Below are 25,773 nucleotides of genomic sequence, written 5' to 3'. Positions count from 1 at the left end.
TTTTATTTTATCTTTTTTTTTTTTTTTTTTGATTGATTGATTTATTTAGTTTTTTTGAAGGCTCAAAGTTAAATTTTTTTTACAATGTTTTGTTCTTGTTTTCTATTTTATTTTATATATTTTGCAAATCACAAACATTTTATTGCAGTTTTTGTTGTTGTTTTTAATTGTATTTATTTTTTATTTATTTATTTTTTTGTGCGGATAACAGCTCAGAGTTGGACAATTTATAACAATTTTTTCATTGTTTTATATTTTTTGCATATATAAAATGTTGTAATTTATTGTTGATTTAAATTTATTTATTTTTATTTATTTATTTATTTTGCTTCTCAAAGCCAGTCTGGTTTACTGATTTCAGACACCCAAAAGTTTAGGGCTCATTTTATTAGTCGGCTGATATTTTAGACAAGCAGAAAAAACTGTCCTGTAGGACACAAAGTGGGTGAAGGAGTCCATCGGGACGCTGCGTTAGGATTTTCAGGCTTGTTTCCTCTGAACGTGAGCAGATCTTCAGTGGTTTTGGCTCTAATAGAGAGCATCAGTTTACTTCAGTCTCCTGTCCAGCCTAATGTTATTTCTGAGAGTGAATAAATAAGATTTTATTTTCCAGCCGTTTTGTGGAGATTTTATTCCTCTCAGGGTCAGGAGAAAGGGGTTCATAGATTCACTGAACGACGGTGAGAACAGATGCAGGTCTTCACGAACGCTCTCAGTGTGAAATATGATGGCCATTATCAGCGCTGCCAGAGAATTCATCATGTTAAGTGTGAAAATACAAGCTCAGGCTGAATCCCAGCGAGGAGAAATCAACAGCATGCAGATTCATCTGATAATTAGCAGGACTGGGACTGATGATGATGAAGATTAAAGAGCCCATCAGATCAGAATTTACTGACATTCAGCAGTAATTAATGATAATCAGTGATATTTCTTGCTCATCTTGGAGTCCAAAATTTCACTAATGAGCATTAATTACTGTTCTTTTCTCACCGGAAAAAATTATGTCAATATCTATTTCAATCAACATATATATAGATATATATAGTATATATATATATAAGTATATATATTATATAGATATATATATATATATATTATTTTTCTTTTTGCAGATATCAAATATTTTGTCACAATTATATTTTGTTTTCATTTTATTTTTTTCATTAATTTTGCATTTATATTTATGATTATTAATATATTTAATTGTTTGCAAATATCAAATGTTGACATCAAAAGCATGTCAATGTTTTTGTTTAATTTTAGTCATTTATTTTGCTATTTTTGCATATAGTTAATGTTGATATTAAAATGATTTTTGCTGTTTTTATTTTATCGTCGTTTTTACTTTATTCAGTTATTTTGCTAATTTTACAGATATCAAATGGTAGGTTTTTTATTTTATTGTTTTTTATCATTCAGTTATTTAATTTTTTACAGATAACAAAAGCATTTTATTGATTTTTTTTATTTTGATGTTTTTAAGTAATTTATTTCAGTTATTTAGCAAATTTTACAAATATCTAAATATCAAAATAATTTAGATTTTTTAAATATTGTTTTTAATTTAATTTATTTTCAATTATTTTGCTGTTTTTGCATGTTGATATACTGTATTTTTTTTTTCTTTTTTGTGTTTTTTAATCTTGTTCTTTTTAATGATATTTATTCAATTATTTTGCTATATTTCACAGACATCAGTCAAGCCAAGCATTTTATTATTATTGTTTTTATTTTATTTTTAGTAGATATTAACAGCTCAAAGTGAAGCATTTATCAGATTTTTTATTTAATTGTTGTTGTTATTTATTTAGCTTTTTATTTTTGCAGATATCGACAGCTCAAAGCCGGTCTGGTTTGCTGGTTTAAAACACCCAGAGGGTCGGGCTTTATTTTATTTATTCGCTCAGTATTTTAGACAAGCAGAAAACTTGTCCTACAGGACACACAATCCTCCAGTCATCATGAATAGCTGTTGGTCTCCCACCGGAGAGCATCATGTCAATATCTCATCCGCTGCGTCCAATTAATCCACCACTCATTAATGACTCTGTGGTTTCATTAATATTTGTTTAATTTATGCAGTTTATATTACATTTTAATTAGAGTTTTACATTCTCTGAAGAAATTAATTAATTCTGATTTGCCCTTGCTAGGGTGTTGTGGGTGGTTGCCAGGGAGTTGCAATGTGGTTGCTAAGGTGTTCTGAGTGTTTGAATGCAGGAATTACAGCATTAGTGACTGTACGGTGTAATCTGTGACCCAGAATGCTCTGCAGGAAGACGCGGAGAACAAATAAGCTCACTGGGAGACGGACAAGAGCTCAGGTGACCTCTGACCTCTGACTCTGTATTTTGCTCCTCTCACTGTACGCCAGCGCCGAGGGGGAAATCAATCACTGCCCACGGCAACAAACACACACACACACTGTGTCAGTCATCTTGTGTGTGATTAATAGCAGAAGGGCTCACCATGCACAATATTACACATAGTTTGCTAAATATGATTCTTCTTCTAATTGAGGATGTGCTGAAAATGACCCCTAAATAATGAGAATTCTTATTTAAACCCATTTTCCTTCTGTAATGAGACATATTTCCAAGTCAAAAAGGATATTCTATGAGGGAAAAAAAATGAATTTTATTAATTTTATTAACAGGCATTATTAATTAGATGACAAAAAAATGTTTGTTTAAGAGTCTGTATGTTCTTATCTAGAGAGCTTAGTTATTGTTTAACAGTTTGGGGTCATGTTTTCTTGTTTTGGTGTTTTTTTTTTAAGTATCTTATGATAAAAGAAATCCAGTAAAAACTGTAAAATTGTGAAATATTTTTACTATTTAAAATATCTGTTTTCTATGTGAATATCTGTTAAACTGTAATTTATTTCTGTGATGTGCAGCTGTATTTTCAGCATCATTACTCCAGTCTTCAGTGTCACATGATCTTCAGAAATCATTCTAATATGCTGATTTGCTGCTCAACAAACATCTTTCAAACATTGAAAACAGTTGTGCTGCACAATATTTCTGTGGAAACCGTGATGCATTTTATTTTTCAAGATTCACAGATGAATAGAAAGTTCAAAAGAACAGCATTTATCTTTTTTTAACATTGTAAATGTCTTTACTGTAACTTTTGATCAATGTAATGCATCCTTGAAGAATAAAAGTATATAATCGATTAATTGATTAGTTAGTATTAATAAGTGTGTGTGTGTGTGTGTGTGTGTGTGTGTTTTGCTTTACTGTGAAACTAACCCTATTTGGAAAAGCGATTCACAAATTAAGTTTTTTGTTTGTTTGTTTGTTTTTTCCTTAAGGGTTGTGGTGTTTGGTTAATTGCAGTTAACCAGACACCACAACCCTTAAGGAAAAAACAAAAGTGTGTCTGTGGTATTGAAGTATTTATCTGGTTTAGTGAACTAGCTAAGTGTGTGTGTTCATTACTGTAATATGTCACTGCTGTCAGTCTGTACAAACTGAGTCATTAACCTTTTCTCCACCTGTTGATCTAGTTCAAATTAACTCTGTGTGTGTGTGTGTGTGTGTGTGTGTGTGTGTGTGTGTGTGTGTGTGTGTGCGCGTCTCGAGAGCATCAGTCCAGCTGATTAACACACCGCCAATCAATTCTCCTGCAGCGTCTGCGCAGACGGACGGGGGTCGGGTTCAGCCGTCCAATCAGAGCACGGCTGCCGCACGACATCATATCTCAAGGTGACGGTGACCTCTGACCTTTGCCGATGCTGCGGTGCCTGTCATTTGTTTCTCACTCCCTCCCCCCCAAAGCATCTTACAGTCGGCAAACACGACCGATCGATCGCGCCGCTCTCCTTCACTCCATCTCTCCCTCGTTTCTGACCCTTTTTATCTTCTTCAGGTGCCGTCGGTTCATTTTTCATGGGACGATGCTGCGGTCGTCATGGCGACAGCACTGATGCTGAGGGCCTGCGATGACGGATGCTCTGCTGCTTAGGTTTGTGCTGAAAATTTGGAAGTGAGTGTGTGTGCAAAATGGCAGATGGCAAAGCTGCTGGTCAAAATGAGTGAGTGTGTGTGTGCGTGTGTGTGTGTGTGTGTGTGTGTGTGTGTGTGTGTGTGTGTGTGTGTGTGTGTGTGTGTGTGTGTGTGTGTGTGTGTGTGTGTGTTTGCATGTTGGATGAAAAGACCTGATTTGATCTCTAGGGGGCTGCAAACAATGTGTTTCTGCTGTCCAAACACAAACAAAGATGTTTCATACGAGTGTGTGTGTGTGTGTGTGTGTGTGTGTGTGTGTGTGTGTGTGTGTGTGTGTGTGTGTGTGAGCATACCTTCAGCTTTGGGGAAAGTTTTTTATATTTTATTTTTTTTTATTATTATTCAAATACTTACTATACAAATTAATAAAGAAAAAAATAATATTAATTAAACAATAAAAATAACAATCTTTAAATAAAAATAATATTAATAATATAATAAATAATGACCTAGTTTAAATACGTTAAATAATATTAATAAATGATAAAGATAACATGAATACATATTAAATAAATATGAATTTAAAATTTAATAGTATACATGAATTATATATATTATTGTATGTAATTATAGATATTATATAAACAATACAATATTTCATAATAAACAATTAATAATAATATATAAATAATATATTAATTTATATATATATATATATAATTTTATATTATAAAATAATATATTAACTAATATTAATAAAAATCAAATAAGAAATTATTTTAAAATCTTGTTAAATAAAGAAACTTTTTTAAAATAAAAACTAACAAAAAAAAATAATATATCCATTATTATTAATGAAATAATATAATAATGCAATATTTTAAAATAATAAAAATAAAAATAATTATATTAATTAAAAAAAAATATTCAGTTACAATGTAACCAAAATCAATTAGTTTGCAGTCAGGAGTTATTAGATTAGTTTATGAAATATCTTAGTGGGTAAAGTCAGTGAGTCCAGTGTTCCAGTGTTGTCATTTAAATCAAATGTCTTAACTGATTTAATTCTGATGTTGCGGCTGGAGTTTGGTTATACTTCAGTTAAAGCACATGTCGGAGGAATGCCGATGTGTCCAGCAGATGTTTGAGGGTTCGTTTTGTCTTTTCTCTTTGATGCTGTGGTCAGTGCGGCGGGGGCTCAGGGCACACATGGAGAACAGGCTTTATGACTGGCAGATGTCGCTCGCAGCTTTAAAGCCGTCTGTAATCCTATTTGCCCACTGAAAGGACCTTTAACGACCTGAGTGCGTCTGTGAAATAGTAAAAGTCACTGAGGCGACAGCTTGGCGTTTTAAAACCTGCCACTACAGAGACTTTGGCGAAAGGTTAAGGAGAACTGGATCTCTCAAACTGTCAACTGGCTTTATATTTATACATCAGCAGCATCCTTAACATAACTGATCAAATGATGAATATTTGAATAGCTATATTTTGTGTTATATATTCAGTTCAGATCATTAGTTTACATACACCTTGTAGAAAGTGTATTTCTTCGTTTTAAATGGTGTTTTTTATTTTTATTTTTTTAAGACAGTAATAATAATGCATATGTAAACTTTTGAACTTTATGTAAATTCAGTTTTTATTTTCTTTTGTCTGATACAGCTATGAACTATACAACGATAGACAGACGATAGATCCTATTTGTTATATATATATATATATATAGTATATATAATATATATATATATATATCTATATATATATATATACTGTATATATGTATACTGTATATGTGTGTGTGTTTTAATAAAATGTATAAAATATTATAAATATTTTATTTAAATATAGAATTTTTTTTTACTATTTTTGTGATTATAATCTAGTTAGCAGGCTGTAAAAGAAAAGTCATTATTTTATAATTTATTTAATAATATTTTAATAATTATTTAAAATGACCCCCACTAAATATAAAAAAGAACATGGCATTTTTAAGATACTGCCAATTTTTTTTATAAATATATAATGCATATATTGTACAGATTATAAAATATTATCAAATATTTTATTAAAATCGAAAAAAAAAAATCTTTTAATAATGATTTTTATTTTTTCTAAGCATTAATGTGCATTATATATGAATCTCTCTTCACTGCATATTATCATGACACATCATAAAATGTACATCATATTATGTACTTGCATTATGAGGGATCATTTGATTTTTGTTATGGGATACAGTGATGGGGAGGTCAGAGGTCACGACCCCAGGGATCAGGGTCCGTTTTCAGTAAACAAGTGAGCTTTCATAAAGATTAGAACACAAACTGAGCAGCAGTAGCTTTCACTGACTGTGTGTGTGTGTGTGTGTGTGTGTGTGTGTGTGTGTGTGTGTGTGTGTGTGTGTGTGTGAGTGTGTGTGTGTGTGTGTGTGTGTGTGTGTGTGTGTGTGTGTGTGTGTGTGTGTTTTCATGTGAATGCTGATGTGAATGTGTGCATATGTTGAAATATGAGATTAAGAGGCGGAGCCAAACCGTTTAGTTTGTGCCCCTCTGATAGGAGCATGACCTCCACGCGTGGGGTCACATTCAATTAGCATACAAGCCCCGCCCCCAACAGACTTCAGCCAGGACCACCCACCACTGAAACCTGTGTGTGTGTGTGTGTGTGTGTGTGTGTGTGTGTGTGTGTGTGTGTGTGAGAGAGAGAGAGAGAGAGGTTAGGGTTAGGGTTGCACTGCTACTGATAGCCATTAATTATTTTGGTGTTATGGCCGATAACCAAAATAATGGCTAATATTATTTGTCTGCATATGTTTTGGTATTATTAATTTGCAAAAAACAAAATTGACTCTCCAGATTTGAATATGCATCTATTGAAATCAGAGAAAGCATTAAGCAGGACCTTCATGACATTGAATTTAGTTTGAGTTTTGAAAGTATTTTTTCTTTTCATTTTCTCTATAGGAATAAAATATATTATTAAATCAAATATATTTCTGAATAAAAATACTTAATATTGTGATTTTTTTTATTATTATATATAATAATATAGCCATTTTCAAGTATTAGATACAGTGTCTGAAAAAAGTACATAATATTTACATAAAAATATTAATTTTTAATAATAAAAATATATAATTAAATTAAATATATTTTTGTATTTAAGTCTTTAATCAGATTATACCTTATAATAAACATATAAGAACAGAATATATAAACGATATATAAATAAAATATATACTAATAAGAATAAAATTCAAATGAACCAGATTATACCTCACAATATATTATATTTTATAATGTATATTTTATAAATATTATATATAAATATTAATATAGCCATTTTCAGTCATTAGATACAGTGTCTGATAAAAGTACACAATATTTAATAAAAATATATTTTTGTAATAATATAATATAAAATTTATAATATAAATAATAAAATTTAATATTTTTGTAGTCTTTAACTAGATTATACCTTACTATATATATATACATAATGCTTAAGGTATAATCTGCTTCAATGGAATTGTATTCTTAATAATATATATTTTATTAATATAAGATTATATTAAGCATTATGTTTTGATAATTTGTCGTGTTGTTGTGACACACAGTGTGTTTCTTAGTTTTAATCTGTCAACCACAGGAGCTCAGTGAAGTGACTTCTTCTCCACTTCCTCTGTCCACTCAGAGGTCAAAGGTCAGAGTTGAGAGGTCAGCTGATCTCAGATGGGGGTGGGGTGAATTAAATCGCTGCCCCTCCCCCTCTTTACCTCTAACCTCTAAATGAACTGCGCTCGTGATCCCATCATGCCGTGTGAAGAGCGCAGGGTCACTATTTAGGGATCATTGCTGGACAATGCTTGCTGGAGGTTTTCTAGTTAACGCTGAGTGCTTCTGAGTGTGTGTGTGTGTGTGTGTGTGTGTGTGTGTGTGTGTGTGTGTGTGTGTGTGTGTGTGTGTGTGTGTGTGCATTGACTTTCGTCGCTATTTTTGAGCCGTATTGGAATTCACTCTATTATCGTGACACAGCGTGTAAAGCTCATCAATCACATTTATGTACAAAATATTATTCATGGTTTTCCAGCCTGATTGCTGAACATGCAAATAGCCGCTGCGACAATGTGATTACTTACTGCATATTTTAATCATGACGGCCATTTATCTCGCAGTCAAACTCGCCGTGACGTAAACGGCATTTTAATGGCCTTCGCTCTGAATATGAGGCTTGAAATTCAAAGCAGCAAAGCCGCTAATGAAGATCTGGATGTTCAGACGCGTCTGGTTTGGACAGATTGAACGCTGGCTGTTGTAGTTTGTGGTCAGGAGTCGCTACAGATTGTGTTTCCCATCAAATGACTTTATGAGTGCAGTTTTTTCCCCTGATATTGAATATTGAAGCGCTTGTACTTTTTCCGGTGGCCAGTAGAACGTAGTTTACACCACAGCTGTGAAACTGCTGGTCTTTAGCAGGTGTAATAAGAGGGCGGGACATTCTTATTCTAGAAAGCATTTAATTGGACAAAAAACTGGTCACGCCTCTCAAATCAAGATCATGTTATGAATATTTTTTGGTCACTCCAGCCTCCTGTATTTCAGAAGTATTTTTGCTTTACATTTTCTCTTTCTCGTTTTTTTTTTTTTTTTTAATTCAAATTAATTATATATTTTTAATTATATTTTTGATTTTTTTTTTAAATTATAGTTTAAATTGTAATTAAATTTAATTATGTATATTCTTAATGTATTTAATTTTTGTATTAATAAAAACATTTATTTTGCTTACTAATACATTATTTGCATTTTGAGACAATATTTAAATATTTCATTTAGGTTGTTAATAATTTTATTAATAATCATTGTTTTTTGTGTGTATATATTTATATATATATATATATACACATATATATATATAATATATATATATATACACACACACACACACAATTCTTAATTGAATATTCTAATATATTATTATTATTATAATTAATCTTATAAAGGATATGATAAATATGAAGATTAGTAAAATATAATTATTAATATATTAATAAATACTGTATATACTGTAAATACAGACTTTTACCTTTTATAAAATTCTATATACATATATATTATATTCAAATAAGAATATTTTTAATACAATAGATAAATATTAATAAAATATATATTACTCAATTAGAAAAATTAAATGAGTGACATGAAGAAACAGAACAAACTGAGACCGACTCAATCCAGAAGAACTGTGTCTCCAAGACGCTTCAAGAAACCTTCCTGCAAAGCTCCTGAGAAACTCTGCACTGAGAACAAAAGCTGCTTTAAACACAAAGGATGCTCCACTAAATGATGATTTCATCTAGTTAACAGAAGTTAATTGATAAAGAAAATCTATGACATCATTTTTGACAGCATCCTCATTTTACAGCATTTTTACACAAGTGCCTAAAACTTTTAACAGTACTTTCTTGAAGCGTCTTGAGAGACGCTGGCACAGTTCTTCTGGATTGAGTCTGTCTCAGTTTGTTCTGTTTCTTCATGTAATCTCAGACAGACTGATGATGATCAGATCACATCTCTGTGTGGAGCAAACAAAAATCCCACTGGATTATTACAATTAATGGCAAAATGAATGTTTGGAAATGCAAACTGATACTGAAATGAAAGTTCATTATTAAAACCATTTTTTTTAGCTGTGTTCTAATAATTTTGGCCACCACTGTATAATAAAATATAAATAATAATAATATAAAATATATTAATAAAATACATATTAATAAACAATGAAATTAACCAGATTATACCTCACAATTAATATTTATATATTGTATTTGAATGTATATACTGATATATGAATATTAATAAAATACAAATGCTTAAATAATCTGACTTTTCTTTTGCCGTCTTTTAACCAGATTACACCTCACATTAAATAATTAATAATTATATATAACGTTCCAAAAATAATAAGATATATTAATGTTATTCTGTGTTAATAAAATAAAATGCTTTTTTTATTAATAATTTATTTTATTTAATCTTTATTTGACTCTAGCACTCTCTATTCTAATTCTATTCTTTAAAAAAAACTTGCACATGCACTCTATTCATTTATTGGCTGTTTTCTTAAAAAAAACTAACACTGGCTTCTCCTTTTTTTAATTCTTTCTGTATTCTTTTGTTTTCTTATTATACAATTAACAAAAAGCAAAAAAGGCGTCTTACACTAGCTTGCTCTATTCTTTTTTTTTCTAATCTATCTGATTTCTTTTTATTTATTATATAATAATAATAAAAAAAACTTGCTACTTGTATTGCGTTAGGCTAACTGAGACTTATGTTATAGAGTTATAGCACTTGCGTATCATTGCTCTTTTGTTGATTTTGATTGCTTGTATTAAGAAGTTGCGTTGGATAAAAGCATCTGCTAAATGATTAAATGTAAATGTAAAATGCTAATTTTACAAATGTCTGTATTTCTGTTTTCCACTCTCAGATTTTGAGGTTCTGAAAGGTTCAAAGTTGGTGAATGTTTGTGAACCCCTGGCCTAGCATATACAGGTGATCTCAGAGCTAACAGATATGGGCTAGTTTCGCTTTCACAGGCTTTTACCAGTTCATTCGTGTTTCTGTCCTCAGACAGAGTCCACAGTTACAAGCACCGGCGTCTTTCCTGCGAGCCGTTCAGGATCGTCTTCACTCTAAAGCTGCACTTAAGTCTGAAAAATGCACTTCCTTTATAAGACGAGACAGCAGGCTTCTCTCGCAGTGAATTATTTATCCAGGTATCAAGCGGACATCTGCCACAGTTTGCTGGGCCAACAGGAAACAACAGGAAATAGGGATCCTAATTGTTGTCTATTACACTTTGCCTGGGCTAATGGCGATGTGAACCTCTCTCTCTCTCTCTGTGTCTCTCTATGTCTCTCTCTCGGAGCTGTCTGCAGGATAAGAGTGCTAATGCTACGCTGGCAATTATCTCCCCTCAATGACCGCACACACGCATCAATAGACCCTCTCCGAGTGTCTCAAATCTGCATGTCATTAGTCTGTTCGTCTGAGAGGGAAGTGATGTTATTTCCCCCCTGTGATGGTCTGGTAATGGCGTCTGCTTGTGCGTTTGCGTTCAGGGGCTTTGATTCTGTCACGGACGCTGATGAGTTTCTCTTCCTCTGAGTTTCATTTTATGAATATTTCACAAACCTCATCCAGTGTGTGTGAGACGCCTCTTCCAGCGCAGGATGGCATGTGGCGTCGCCACGTCGATCGATCTTGTGTGTGTTTGCGCCGAGAGGGATGAAGTATCTGGTTCCTGTTCAGATGCGGTAAACTGCAGATGCAGGAAAAACTTCGGACCAAAATACTGGAATCTAAACGTCAACACACACACACACACAGATCGGCCTCAAGAGTTTAGATATTAATGGTTACGATTATTTGTAAACTAATAATCTCTGATTAGAACAAAAAAAAATCTGTTTGGAGGCAGTGAGATTTACTGTTGTTTTAAAAGAAGTCTCTTTTGCTCACCAAGGCTCCAAAAAATCAAGTAAAATCAGAAAAATTGTGAAATATTTTTACAATTTAAAATAGCTGTTTTCTATGTGTATATCTGTTAAAATGTAATTTATTCATGTGATCAAAATCTGTATTTTCAGCATCATTACTCCAGTCTTCAGTGTCACATGATCCTTCAGAAATCATTCTAATATGATGATTATCATCAATCTTGAAAACAGTTGTGCTGCCAATATTTTTGCAGAACCGTGATACATTTTTTTAGGATTTACATAATCCTGAAATTTCAACAGAACGTTCAAAAGAACAGCATTTATTTGAAATGGAAATCTTTTGTTACATTATAAATGTCTGTCACGTTTGATAAATTTTTATGCATCCTTGATGAATAGAAGTATTAATTTCTTTAAATAGACAGACAGATAGATAGATAGATAGATAGATAGATAGATAGATAGATAGACAGTAAGTCAGATAGATAGATAGATAGACAGACAGACAGACAGACAGACAGATAGATAGATAGATAGTTCACTCAACAAGCAAATAAAAATAAACATAGAAGATAGATAAAAACACATATAAACATAAACATAAAAATATAAAGTTAAACTGATTGATTGATTGATTGACCGACAAGCTCATATTGAATGTGATGCATTTGTAAGCGAGTTCAAAAATCTTAACGATGGGCAGAAATCTGTTTTAGCAATAACACATTAAGCTTGGCTATATTCGCTTTTCTTCTGATCAAGACGTACTGTAAGTGGTACATACAAAACTTTATGCCACAACATGGAGGCTGGTTGTCAAGATGTTGATATGTGGTTGCTAGGGTGTTCTGGGTATCAAGTCCTAGTCAAAAGTTCCCGCCTAAAGTTATATGATATATGAGTTGAGGGATTTGTAAAGATCATACATTGTAGAACAGTTTGTAAAATTGCACATAAACCTTTAGAGTATTTTTCCTTTGCTGTTGGTCCTTCTCTCCAATCTGGTCTCTATTGGAGTAGGAGTGTGTGTGTGTGTGTGTGTGTGTGTGTGTGTGTGTGTGTGTGTGTGTGTGTGTGTGTGTGTGTGTGTGTGTGTGTGTGTGTGTGTGTGTGTGTGTGTGTGTGTGTGTGTGTGTGTGTGTGTGTGTGTGTGACTGGACTGGGTTTTGCTGAGGTGGCAAAGTGCTGTTTTAGTCATTTGTCCATGTGAGTGCAAGAAACTTAGCTAAAATATCTAAGAATTTTACACAAAAATAAACTTTTGCCCAATGTTAAGAAGTTTCAAAGGAATAGTTCACACAAAAATATAAAAATTTGCTAAAAATGTCCTCACCCTGTAGGCATTCCAAGATTAGGATGAGTTTGTTTCTTCATCAGTTTTGGAGAAATATAGCATTGCATCACTTGCTCACCATTGGATGCTCTGCAGTGAATGGGTGCCGTCAGAATTAGAGTCCAAACAGCTGATAAAAAAACATGAGGACATTTTAAACAAATTTTTGGCCAAACTGTTTCCTTAAAGCAATTGGAATCAAGTCTTACAAATACAATACATACGTGAATGCAGATTTCAAAATAGAGATGCTCAAGTCACAAATCTTTCTTCCTGATCTGCTTGATCTCCAAAGAAACTCTGTCTGATCAGCTCTGGTCTGATCAATAATGCCACTCATGTTCTGATTGGTCATCCACATATCAAAACCAAAGACGGTTTGGTGTGAAGATCAGAAGAGATCATTAAGTGAGAAATAATTGATGGGCTGTTGAATTATTGAAAATGTAACGCACTGAATGCAATGCAGCCTCAGTGCAAAACTCTTGGGTTTTTGTAAAATGCTCTCATGTGTAACTACTTTCTTAAACAAAAGGAAAAAGGAGAAAAGAAAGTATCTCACAGGAAAGTAACTCCATGGCTGATTAATATTCCTCCAGTGTTTTGAGTGTTAAATTAAAGCTCTGAGAAGCGACTCCCTTCACAAAAGACAATAGATTCAAACATGTAAAAGGAGGGATTTTCTCTTTAAATCAATCTCAAACATTTAAAAGGTTTTTCTCTTTTCTTCCTTGAGAGTTTTGTAGCTTTTATCAGTCGGGTGGAGTGAAAGTTCAAGAGCGCTGTTTTTTAAACGCTTTTTAACGGCTCGTCTTGTTAAAACGCAACACGCGTCGCCTCGGTCTTCTCATCTGTTCGTCATCTTAAGCTCACGTTAAGCTTTTATTCCCGCGAAATTAAAATGTTTTAATCTTTTAAAAGTACTAAAAGGCGATTTATTCTTGACAGTTTCGCGTGAGAACGGCGCGGAATCTGATTCACCCGCGCGCGCGGCCCCGGAGCTGTTGTTGTTACCATGGCAACTCCCGCGGAAGACCCTCTGAGGAGAAATTGCGGAAAAGCGGTGAGTGAACGATTTCTGTTCATAAATGCTTCTTTAGATGAGAATCTGTGGGAAAGTTAACATTTCTTTTACACATATTTACCTTTAGTTTCCAAAGTTTATGTAAAAATACTGTTATAACCTAACACTCCCGTAAAATCATCATAAACACGTGATCTCCTTCAAAAGATTGTTTTGAAAGAAGGTTTGATTCATTATTACCACGGTACATTTATATTTAATTTTATTTTTCGACTGTCTTTTAGTGATATCTCATGGGTTATGGGCTACTGTTTACTTGAAATTATTAATTCAAGTCATTCTCTTTCCCGTTTTAGACCAGACCTTTCTTCAAGAAAATAATAATAAAGTTTGTCAAATGATGTGATTATAATTTAAATATTATTTGACCTTATTCATGTGGCTTTTTTTCCATGTAGGTTTCACTTGGTTTTAAAGAGCATTTTCATAATTTTATCCTTTACATTTCTAGTCAGAAACACATTCTGCTTAGTGCTGTGGTTCTTTCTATAAAATTTTTTTTTTATATATTTTATAAATCATATTTTTGTTTTGAATATCCATGAAAATCAAGCTAAACTTAATTTATGTTCCGTTTTGTTTTGCAGGCTCTCATTAAAATGTGTCTTTCTTAAAGTGGACCAAATTTGGATTTTATTGTGTTTGTAAAATGACAGAGGAGTCATAATGTTTGTATTGTAAATTAATTGTATATTAAATAGCCTATTATTTGGCAAACTCATGAGGCTTTTTCCTAGTGTGAAGACCACTTTAAGGTTTTGCTTGGATTTAAGAACATTATTGTAGGTTTGTCCCTTACATGTTGAGTCAGGCTTACTGCTGTTATTTTTTTATATATATATTTTATAATTCATATTTTATGCATATGTATTTTAAATATTCATTCAAAAACAGGCTAAACTTCATTTCTGTGCTGTTTTATTTTGCAGGCCCTGATCAAAATTTGACGTTCTCGAAGCAGACCAAAGGAAAGCGCTCAAACTGTGTGGGAAAAAAAATGTTTGTAAGCGATTTGCAGGACACGGCGTTTAACACGCTTGAGAGAGTGGATTCTTAAAAAGCTAAACGGTGAACCGAGTTGTTTTGATAAATATTTGATGTCTCATTTATCAATGAGTTAGCGGGTGATTCTGAGCATCGGAGCCAGAAGTGATATTGAATAAACACTCCGACAGGCGTTTATCGATGTACCGCTTCAAAAAAAACACGCATGCAGAATTGAACCGAATTGACTTCAGCCTCACATAAAAGACGGACGAGCTTACAATATCAAAATGAATCGTGTTTTATTCTTCTCTGAGTGTGTGTGTGTGTGTGTGTGAGGAACCCTCTGCGCCTGCATTATTTGAGTCCATTAAAGGTCTTCTACCTTCCCAAGGATTTGATTTCTGTCCCATAACCGGCGACTGTGACTGGGCATTGAGTCGGCTCTTTAAGACCAGACCACAAGATCGATGGCGCTAGCTTTACCAGGGCGCTAACAGCCTCCGCGGTGTCTCCGTTAGATCCACGGGTTTGCGCTGGGAATCGAGGGCCAACTCTGACCCCTGGGAGGGCGTCTGTTGAGGGTCCTTAAAGGCCCTCCTGAGGAGAGGAGGACACAGGCAGTGAGAGTGCAGGAAATTGCTAGTTGCTTATGTGTGCACGTGATAATTATGGAGCTGTGAGAGTGTGAATGAACGACCAATGGCCATGAGTGTGTGTGTGTGTGACGGGGTGTGACTGGCCAGTAAATTGAGATGGTTAATCTCAGATGAGGAGAGTGTATTGGTCCTTCAGACAGACATGTGAGGGCCACTCCACACGGCTGCCCATTTAAGAGCCCGCTTACAAGAAGCCACCCGTTCGTGTCTTTGAAGAGCTCAACCTTATGTCTGCAATTCACCCTTTCACACACACACACACACACTGTTCTGTCTGCACTGCAGAGTTTTGGCATGTTTTTGCTGCATTTTCCCAAACGATTCAATGGTAATTATGCATTCCTCTCTAGATTCTATCTCCCATATAGAGAAGCATTTCATTTTCATTTTTTACAAAAGCTACTTTAATAATTGCATGGTATCACTGTTTCTATAAAGTTATTTTAATACCATCATACTTTGAAAAGTGAAATCTGCACCAGTCTGATATGAAATATATAATTTATTAGAATTTCCATATACTGTATATATAAACACACACTCACATATGAAATTTTTCTTAATGTTTAATGTTGAAAAATCTCTTATGCTCACCAAAGCTGCATTTGATTGAAAATGCAGGAAAATTGTGAAATATTATTACATTTGAAAAATAACGTTTTTCTATTTTAATTAAAATATTTTGCAGTGCAAATGTTTTCAGCATTGATAATAATCAGAAATATTTCTTGTTAATCTGCATATTAGAATGATTTCTGAAAGATCACGTGACACTGAAGACTGGAGTAATGATGCTGAAAATACAGCTTTGATCACAGAAATAAATTACAGTTTAACAGATATTCCCATAGACAACAGTTATTTTACATTATAATAATATTTCACAATTTTTACTGTTTTTACTGTGTTTTTGGGCAAATAAATGCAGACTCAGTTAGCAGGAGAGGCTTATTTTAAAATGATAAAAATTCTCACCAACCCCGAACTGGATGCATTTCATGCTTTTTACCAATAATACAACTTAATTATCTAAGATTATTATTTTAGAAATAATTTTGACCAGTAACTCATGATTAACCTTTATTATACACTCTAAAAAATGCTGGGTTGTATTTACTGGGTAAAATATGGACAAACCCAGCAACTGGGTTGTTTTGACCCAGCATTTGGGTTACTTCCTAGAAGGTTGGGTTAAACATTTATCCCTGGGACAATCGCTGGGTTTGTCCATATTTGACCCAGCATGTTTTTAGAGTGTAGGGTTTGTGTCTGTAGTGATTATAATCAGCTTGCAGAAGTTTATCACATTTCAGTAAATGTGTTGTTTGGCTGTACGTGACCTTGTTGTGGTCTAGTTTTGGGACTAGTTCTGTAGTGTATTGATTTGCCAGTGTGGTTATATAGCTACAGGAGGAATGTGATTTAATAGAACATCTCTCCCTTCATTCTCATGAACAATTAATTCACATGAACAAGTCGAAGAACACACACATTCACTGGCAGCAGGAAGTAGAATGCCATCACACACACACACACACACACACACACACACACACACACACACACACACACACACACACACACACACTCATTCACTCACTCACTCAGATGTGGTTTACTTGCATAAATATAAAAATGCTTTTAAATGAAATATGAAACGTAAGAAGAGAATTTGGGCTTCTATCTATCTATCTATCTATATATCTATCTATCTATCTATCTATCTATCTATCTATCTATCTATATATCTATCTATCTATCTATCTATCTATCTGTCTGTCTGTCTATCTAGCTGTCCGTCTGTCTGTCTGTCATATGTGAGATGGTCAGAATGAGACCGACAGGACTGTCTTCCTGTTTCTCAGTGCTGTGGTCTTTATGCTGCATGTTTAATTAGCAGAGGGAGTGTGAGAAAAAGTGGGCAGACTGTCTGTGTGTGTGTGTGTGTGTGTGGCTGGAGTCTCCATTAGTGAGCAGTCAGACCTGTTGTCTCCTACATTACTGCTAATGGAGGCTCTGCTGACAGGAAAGGTGGTTTCCTTTCATGCAAAAGGGCGTCACCAGCCTGCGTGTGTGTCTGTAATGGGAATGTGTGTGTGTGTGTGTGCACATGTGGAGGTACGCAGGACTGGGCCATTTATCAATTTACAAATTATGTTTATTTTAAATGTAATTAAATCAGTTTTAAAGTGCTTTATTGGCATGATTTGTTTCATTCACAATTGGCTCAGCATCAACTCTGGCTAAGCATCAGCAACAAAAACAATACAGTGAATGAAGAAAAAGCTGCTAGTGTTGATAAAATAATTATTGCTTGATTTGATGTTGTTTGCCTGTACAAAGTGTTTAAGCGAATTTAATATGTTGCTATGCAGTTGATAGGGTGTTCTGAGTGTTAAGGCTGTTGCTATGCAGTTGATAGGGTGTTCTGAGTGTTAAGGCTGTTGCTATGCAGTTGCTAAGGTGTTCTGAGTGTTAAGGCTGTTGCTATGCAGTTGCTAAGGTGTTCTGAGTGTTAAGGCTGTTGCTATGCAGTTGCTAAGGTGTTCTGAGTGTTTAGGCTGTTGCTATGCAGTTGCTAGGTTGTTCTAAGTGTTTTTAGGTTGTTGCTATGCAGTTGCTATGGCTTTCTGAGAATTTTTAGGCTCTTGCTATGCAGTTGCCAGATTCTGTGTTTAGGCTGTTGCTATGGAGTTGCTGGGGCATTCAGAGTGTTTGACTGTTGCTATGGAGTTGCTGGGGCATTCAGAGTGTTTGACTGTTGCTATGGAGTTGCTAGTGTATTTAAGTGCTTTTAGGTTGTTGATATGCAGTTGCTAGGGTGTTCTGAGTGTTTAGGCTGTTGCTATGCAGTTACTAAGGTGTTGTGATTGGTTGCTAGGTGTTTTCTTTCTGTCTGGCCAGTCTCTGTGGGGAAAAAACAAATACAATTGCACTACTTGTACTATATTTATATGCCAGAAATAGTGATAGTAGCATTTATTTGTGTGATTCCAAATCCAGCCACTATTTCCTCGTAGGCAGTGAGCTGGGCAGCTCTGTTTGGGGTCCTGAGGGGAGATGGTCTTCAGAAAAGCAGACAGGGATCAAGTGCTGCTGTCATTTCCCATCACATCAGTGTGTGTGTGTGTGTGTGTGTGTGTGTGTGTGTGTGTGTGTGTGTGTGTGTGTGTGTGTGTGTGTGTGTGTAAGAGAGAGAGAGAGAGTTTTGAGCTACAGCTGCTATCAGTCACATCACATTTCTGTGCTCCAGTAGCCATGGGCGCACATGACCTTGAGTGCACCCTGTCTAACACACACACACACACACACACACACACACACTGGGGCTGTCTGTCTCCTCTGAGCTGTCTCTGGTCCTCCTTGACCCGGTGTAAGGTTGAGTCCATTTACTGTATGTCACCATCAGTCGGCGTCTTGGCTTAAAAATGGACCAGTCCGACCATGAGCTGTGAGTATAGCGGATCAATATGCATCACACACACTCACAGATGAAGGATATTATTAACACATCTTTAAACCTGTGAACCGCAGACAGCCTCGAGGGTGTCTATGTACGGAAACAGAACAAGTGTTTCTTTTGAGAGACCGAAAAATATACAACCGTCCCAAACCACGCTGGAGCTCTGTTCCTGAACCCTAGTGAGACGCCTACCTAGACAGCATCACAGAGTTGTACAAATACAGATATTGCTAAAATAAAAATTCACTAAACATAACCATAATGAAATATTTATCTAATTATCTATCTATTAATTATCATTCTATTATTCTATATTCTGTCTATCTATCTATCTATCTGTCTGTCTATCTGTCTATCATTTGTGTGAAGAGCACTATTTTTGTAACACACAGAGTCGTTGCCTATGTAGAATGTTAAAAATCACTAATGAGGTTCATTTCAATTAGGATGTTGCCTGTATAGGCAGCAGACAGCCGTGCGGTTCACTAGGTTTGGAGTGTGTGTGTGTGTGTGTGTGTGTGTGTGTGCTGCTGACCCTCCTCTAATGGCTCTGATGATAGATCAGTTGTGTGCTGATGATAATTAATTCTCTCGGTGTGTTTTAGGACGGGTCGGCGCTGACGCTCTGTCAGTCAGATGGTTCTCAGGAGAGTCTTTTGTTTTGAATAGTTGGGAAAATCTGAGCCGCCGAGAAGAGATTCCCAGCCCGATCAATTCCCTCTAACTACACTATTGATTAGCTGCAGTAACATTTTTAATTTATTAATTATGAGGAATATGCACTAGGAAGTGTCTCTCTGTCTCTCCTGATAGGGTCATCAGCCATAAGCTGATATCATTTGGTGCTTGTATGAATGTGCTATAGACATATTGTCGTCATTAAGGACACACTGACACGTCTTTGTCTCTGAAATATGACTCTGCATCTTCCATACTTCTCTTTCTGATAGGGAGGTTTTATTTTTAGGTTTAAAATGATTAAGCTCTGGCTTTAATGGTGTTTCAGTGCTAGTACATATACAGTAGTACAATGTCATTTACACCTAAAAATGTCATTGAATTAGATGACAAAATATGAATAAACATGCACAAATACACCTTTAATGCCAAGAATATTGACAAAAAGTACATGCATCTAATAAAAACCACAACATATTTAAGTATTTAATTGATACTGTGATCTTTTTAGGAAGTGTCCAAATACGTGCTTCCACGGAAATGACATCTTATATTTGGGTCTTAAACACACTCATATGTGACGTGGAGCATCTGTTTATGTGCTTAAAGATGGTGATATTGATTGTGTTAATTATGGCTTGACTTTCACCTCCTCAGGACGGATACGGCTGTGTTCATGAGTGTGAAGATCACACATGTGTCATTCCCGAGGAAGAATGATGCCTCGCCTTCGGCCACAAGATCTTGCACCTGAAAGATATAAAACCGCACCCAGGTATTTCAGTGTTGCACAATAAAACAGCCACACACTCATCATATAGACTCCTGAAAATATAGCTTCTTCACTGGTCTTTTTTTGTTCTTATTTTTTATGCAGTTTTACTAAGAATAAAAGCTCCCTAACTAGACAGCAATATACAGGTAGATGCGCCCCAGACTCAAGGACTGTTTGAAAAGGAAGCAGCAGTATTTTGAGACATCTCATTTTGGCCAAGGTATTAATATTTTTATGTAATTATTAATAATATATAATCATTTTATTAATTAGGATTAGTTATTAGTTTTCAAAATATAATATATCATATTTTAATTTTAATATAACATATTAATAAATATATTTATTTATTTATTTACAATTAACATATAAATATATATATATATATTAATCAATGTTTTATCTTTATAACCAGAAAAGACCATTGAGGTAAGAAAAAAGCATGCAATGTTTGAAAGGTTTGGGGTCAGTAAAAATATATTTATTTATTTTTAAGAAAGGATACTATAAATGATCAAAACTGAAATTGATTTTTTTTCATAAAAATATTGTGCAGCACAACTGTTTTCAGCATTGATAATCAGAAATGTTTCTTGAGCAGCAAATCATTATATTAGAATGATTTCTGAAGATTATGTGCCACTGAAGACTGGAGTAATGATCACTTTGATCACAGAAATCAAATACATTTGAACAGATATTCACATAGAAAACAGCTATTTTAAATTGCAATAATATTTCATAATTTTTTTACTGTACTTTTGAGCAGAAGAGACTTCTTTCAAAAAAACAACAACATATATTTCATTGGCAAAAGACAAAAATACACATTTTTGTCAGAAAAAGTCGCTGATTAAGCTAAGTTATTATGAAAGCAGCCACTGTCATACAGTTAAGTTAGTAGCATGACTACTGTTAGTTAGTTACTCCCCATCACCGGCGGCCAGAGCCAGATAAAGAGAGCGAGGCGGCAGAGGCCAGCGATATAACCTTGCCAGAAAGAGTGTTAGGCCTCTAAAAATATCCCTGATTACTGGTGCAGCCCTGCAGCTCCAGAGACCCAATGAAAGTATTGATGAGTGAATCCCAGCCTAAGAGAACATGGAAACAAGCGCTGGCCAGCGGCCATAGTAAACCTATTGATCCGGAGCTCGGCCTATCTCTCTATGACAGCCTATTCCCACCTCACACACACATTACTGTATCGGCCGCTCGTGTGTGTGTGTGTGTGTGTGTGTGTGTGTGTGTGTGTGTGTGTGTGTGTGTGTGAGAGAGTGAGAGAGTGAGAGAGGGATTTCGCTCACTCTCTTTTCCCATCCGTCTGTTTCCTACGAGGGCATGTTTATGTTTTGTGCTCTGGTTTAGAGCCTCGTTTCTATCAGGACTCGAGTGTTTGGTGTACTGTGTGCTACTTTTATTTATTTATTTAAAATAGAAAATAATTTAATGGTTAGTTTTCAATGTCATAACTTTTTTCTACAGTAGATTCTAGTCTGGTTTGGAGCCTGTTTATATCAGGCTGTGACTGTGTTTATATTCATTAAAGAATTACTAGTGTCCTGTATGCTGCATACTGTGTTGCATGTACTATTGTCTGTAAATTTAATGAAAAAGTATGCAATATCCAGCAGTAAACATTCCTAACGTTAGTATACAATACTGTTTTGTTGTCATAGACTTCACTATGTTGCAATTGCCCTGGTTCCAAAATATATAGCAACTGCAAAACATATGTAGCAATTAGAATGTTTTATGCTTTAAATATTTTAAATATTAAATGTGTTATGGTTTTTATATACATACAGTACACACACACACACACACACACACACACACTTTTAATATTACCATATCATTTTAATAAAAATGTAATATTAATATGAAGCTATAGCTATCAAAGCATTATATTAATATATAATAATTATAATTTTTGCTTGAAATATTTCAGTGTATTCAATGTTTTATATATCTAATTTGATATATAATATATTCTCTCTCTCTCTCCCTCCCTCTCCATCTCTCTCTCGCTCTCTCTCTCTCTCTATATATACATATACATACATACACACACACACACACACACACACATATATACATACATATATATATACATATATATATATATATATATATATATATATATATATATATATATATATATATATATATATATATATATATGCATAAAATATTTGTTGGAACCAGGTCATTCAAATGAAACATTTAAACGAAGTGATTCAGTAAAATGATTCATACTGTCCGGTGCATCATATCAGGGATTTTCAGCGAGCATATTTGATTATTACCTCCATTTACTGTAGTATTTCATTCCCAACACACTTTTACAACAATGAGAGAGAAAGAAATAGACAAACTGTCCTTGAAACACTTGAAGCGAACAACATTCACAGTAAAAACTCTCCAGCTGAAGCTCAAGAACATAAACTCTCCTGGATGTATTACATCTCAAAAATTACCGTTCAAATGACTGCAGTCTCCCAAAGTTATCGATCGATCAGCACGTGATCTGTGATCAACAGCCAGAGAAATGCCACACGGAGCAGAAGGGATTATGGGTCCTGCGGTCATGATGCTCTACAGCTGACTGAGGCATGATGGGAAAGAATAACACCCACATACACACACACACATCTGAGTGCTATTGATTATCTCCCAGGCTGATTCACACACACACACACACACACACACACACACACACACCGTCACAGTATGGTGACTCAAGTTCTTTTCCATCATTTCTAAATATAAAACTAAAACAAGAACTGCAAGTGCTTTCTCATTTGCGAGATTTTGTATCCCATCTTTTCTGTCAGTTGTTTAGAATCGAACCGTTTGAATCGATTCTTTGCAGCTAAGATTCTTTGAGCAACAGACTTTATATGAAGTACAATCTTTTGTAACATTATAAATTACTTTCGGTTTTGTCTTGTAACATTATGACTTTTTATTTTCTAACATTATAAATGACATCCTTTTTGTTTTGTAGCATAATTTTTTTTCTTCATTAATGCATCTTTACGGAATATATGTATAAGTTTTTATAAAAAAATATATATATATATTCTGCTCACAAGCAAGTTTTTAAATATTTACTATGTCAACAATCAAGTGCTTCCTATATCTTCTGTTATCTGTTTAGAATCTGTTTGATTCCTTAACGAATCACTCTTTTGAAGCGATTCCTTCCAGGAAATTGATCAAACTGATTCTTTGAACAACAGCATTTATTTGAAATAGAATCTTTTATAAATGATTTAAAAACAAACAATTTTCTATATTTTTACTAAACAAAAATATCAATTTCAGCTCTTTAGAAACAGAACTATGTTTGATTCCTGAACAAATCATTCTTTTGAAGTGATTCTTTCCAGTGAATTGGTCAAACAGATTAGAAAAGGAGTCTGAATTGGTTTACAGTTTTTCTTTATGTCTGTCTATTTATTTTATGTTAGGCTTCTTCTTTCTTTCTGCAGCTTGGCCTTGTGGCAATATTTTATTGTAATATTATATTATTTTTGTATAAGTGATGTAGGCTTCTATTATAGTTTTAGTTCATATTTTGAATTAGATTTTATTTTATTTTTTCTAATTTCTGTCTTCATTTTAATATTAGTTAAAGTTTTTGTTGTGTGTTTTTGTCATTATTTGTACAGTTTGTAGTTTTTGTATATATTTGATTTTATTTTATTTCAGTTTTATAGTTAATAACCCTGTTCCACCCAGAAACCCTGCTGATCACGTGTGTTTCCTCCGTGTGATTCATCTGATGTTTCTGAATGTTTTTTCAGCGTCTCACACTCGTGACTCACCGTTTCCCGCCTCCCTCGACAAGACAGAAATTACCCTCAAACTGATTCTACGATCAATAACAACATGCCCACCAATCAAGAGCGCCGACCCGGGGTTAAGATCCAATCAGCAGCTCACACTCCTCCTGCTTCAAGAGTCTGAGCAGACGCAAACAAACAAGACGTTTACAGGTCTGAGGAGAGACACACAAACCAGACGTTATTCATAGAAACACGAACAAAGATTTGAAATAAATATGATTCTGAGATGTATTCTTTGTTATGATTTTATTTACTTATCTATTTATTGCAAATATATATGCTAAGAAATGTACATAAATTAGATATAAAAATAGATGTATGGAAGAACAGTGGAAAATAGATCATAGGTGAACAGTGAAGCCTATTTATAAATATCCACTAGAGAATGACTGCTTATGCTATTAATAACACTGATGCAATGGTGTGATTTACAGCAGTGAGAATGAGGCCGTAAACACGAGATCCCACCGTCAGAAATGAAAGTGAATGTCTCTAACTGCCCGTGTGCAAAAGGTCACGCTTGTTCCCGTGGAGACGGGCCTTTAGAATGCAGCTGTCAATCATAGCTGTTGCTACTGGAGACAGACGAGAGAAATAGATCTGAAAACAGAAGAAAGGCACACTAGAGTGAGTCCAGTTTGGACCGTGGTTGTTTTTCACTGCATTTAAAGCAGTAAGCCTCCTTTACTAAAGTAAAATCACCAACACATGGCCTCAAAAATAATGGTCACATGGCCTTTCATAAAAATTTCACACAATCATATATGCTTTAAAAAACCTGGATTAATGTAACTAGTTTTATTATTTCAGATTTAAAGCCACTAGTCTATGATATTTTGTTGTTGTTGTTCAAATTAATTTGGAAATTATGGAAATTGAAAATTTCCATAATTTTTTTTTTTTTTTTGTGGTTATTTCGTGTTTTGGTCATCAACGTTTAAATTATGACATTTAAATGAATTCATAATTATGGCATAAAACATTGAAGTTATGAAATAATGCATAATTGTATTGTGATTGCTTATTTATTTATGTATTATTTATTTTTTAATTATTTATTTGTCAGACATCACGGTTGTGTCATGATTTTTTCATTGTGAAAACTGAAATTACAAAATAAAAACATAATGAGATAAAAAAAAATCATGATTATGAGGTGAGAAGTCATAGCCTAATTATGGCATAAGAAGAATTATTATTATATATAATTATGATTTATGACAATTATAGCCTATGTTTTTTAAACTAAAAATTGCATTATCATACACACACACACACACACACACACACACACACACACACACACACATTTTATTGTATTAAACATAGTTTGGAGTTGTTACAAATAGTTTTATAATTTCACATTTACATGTGCCAGTCTATGATTTCTTGCTGTTGTTCAAAAGAAAAATGCCAAAATTGGATGAAAATAAAATAAATGAAAATGAAATGAAATATAAGAATTAACTTAGCTAGTCAT

General features: G+C 34.0%; 1 long non-coding RNA gene across 1 annotated transcript; it reads left to right on the top strand.

The window, feature by feature from the left end:
- Positions 1 to 3,355: 3,355 nt before the first annotated feature.
- LOC122141274 lies at positions 3,356 to 25,068 on the top strand. Its single transcript, XR_006157655.1, has 3 exons — positions 3,356 to 3,975; positions 20,325 to 20,442; positions 24,252 to 25,068. It is a non-coding gene; the product is annotated as an uncharacterized LOC122141274 (long non-coding RNA).
- Positions 25,069 to 25,773: the final 705 nt, after the last annotated feature.

The sequence above is a fragment of the Cyprinus carpio genome, chromosome B21 (assembly GCF_018340385.1).
Source record: "Cyprinus carpio isolate SPL01 chromosome B21, ASM1834038v1, whole genome shotgun sequence".
Lineage (NCBI taxonomy): Eukaryota > Metazoa > Chordata > Actinopteri > Cypriniformes > Cyprinidae > Cyprinus > Cyprinus carpio.
The sequence above is the reverse complement of the archived record's forward strand: the minus strand, read 5'-3'. Positions and strand labels throughout refer to the sequence as shown.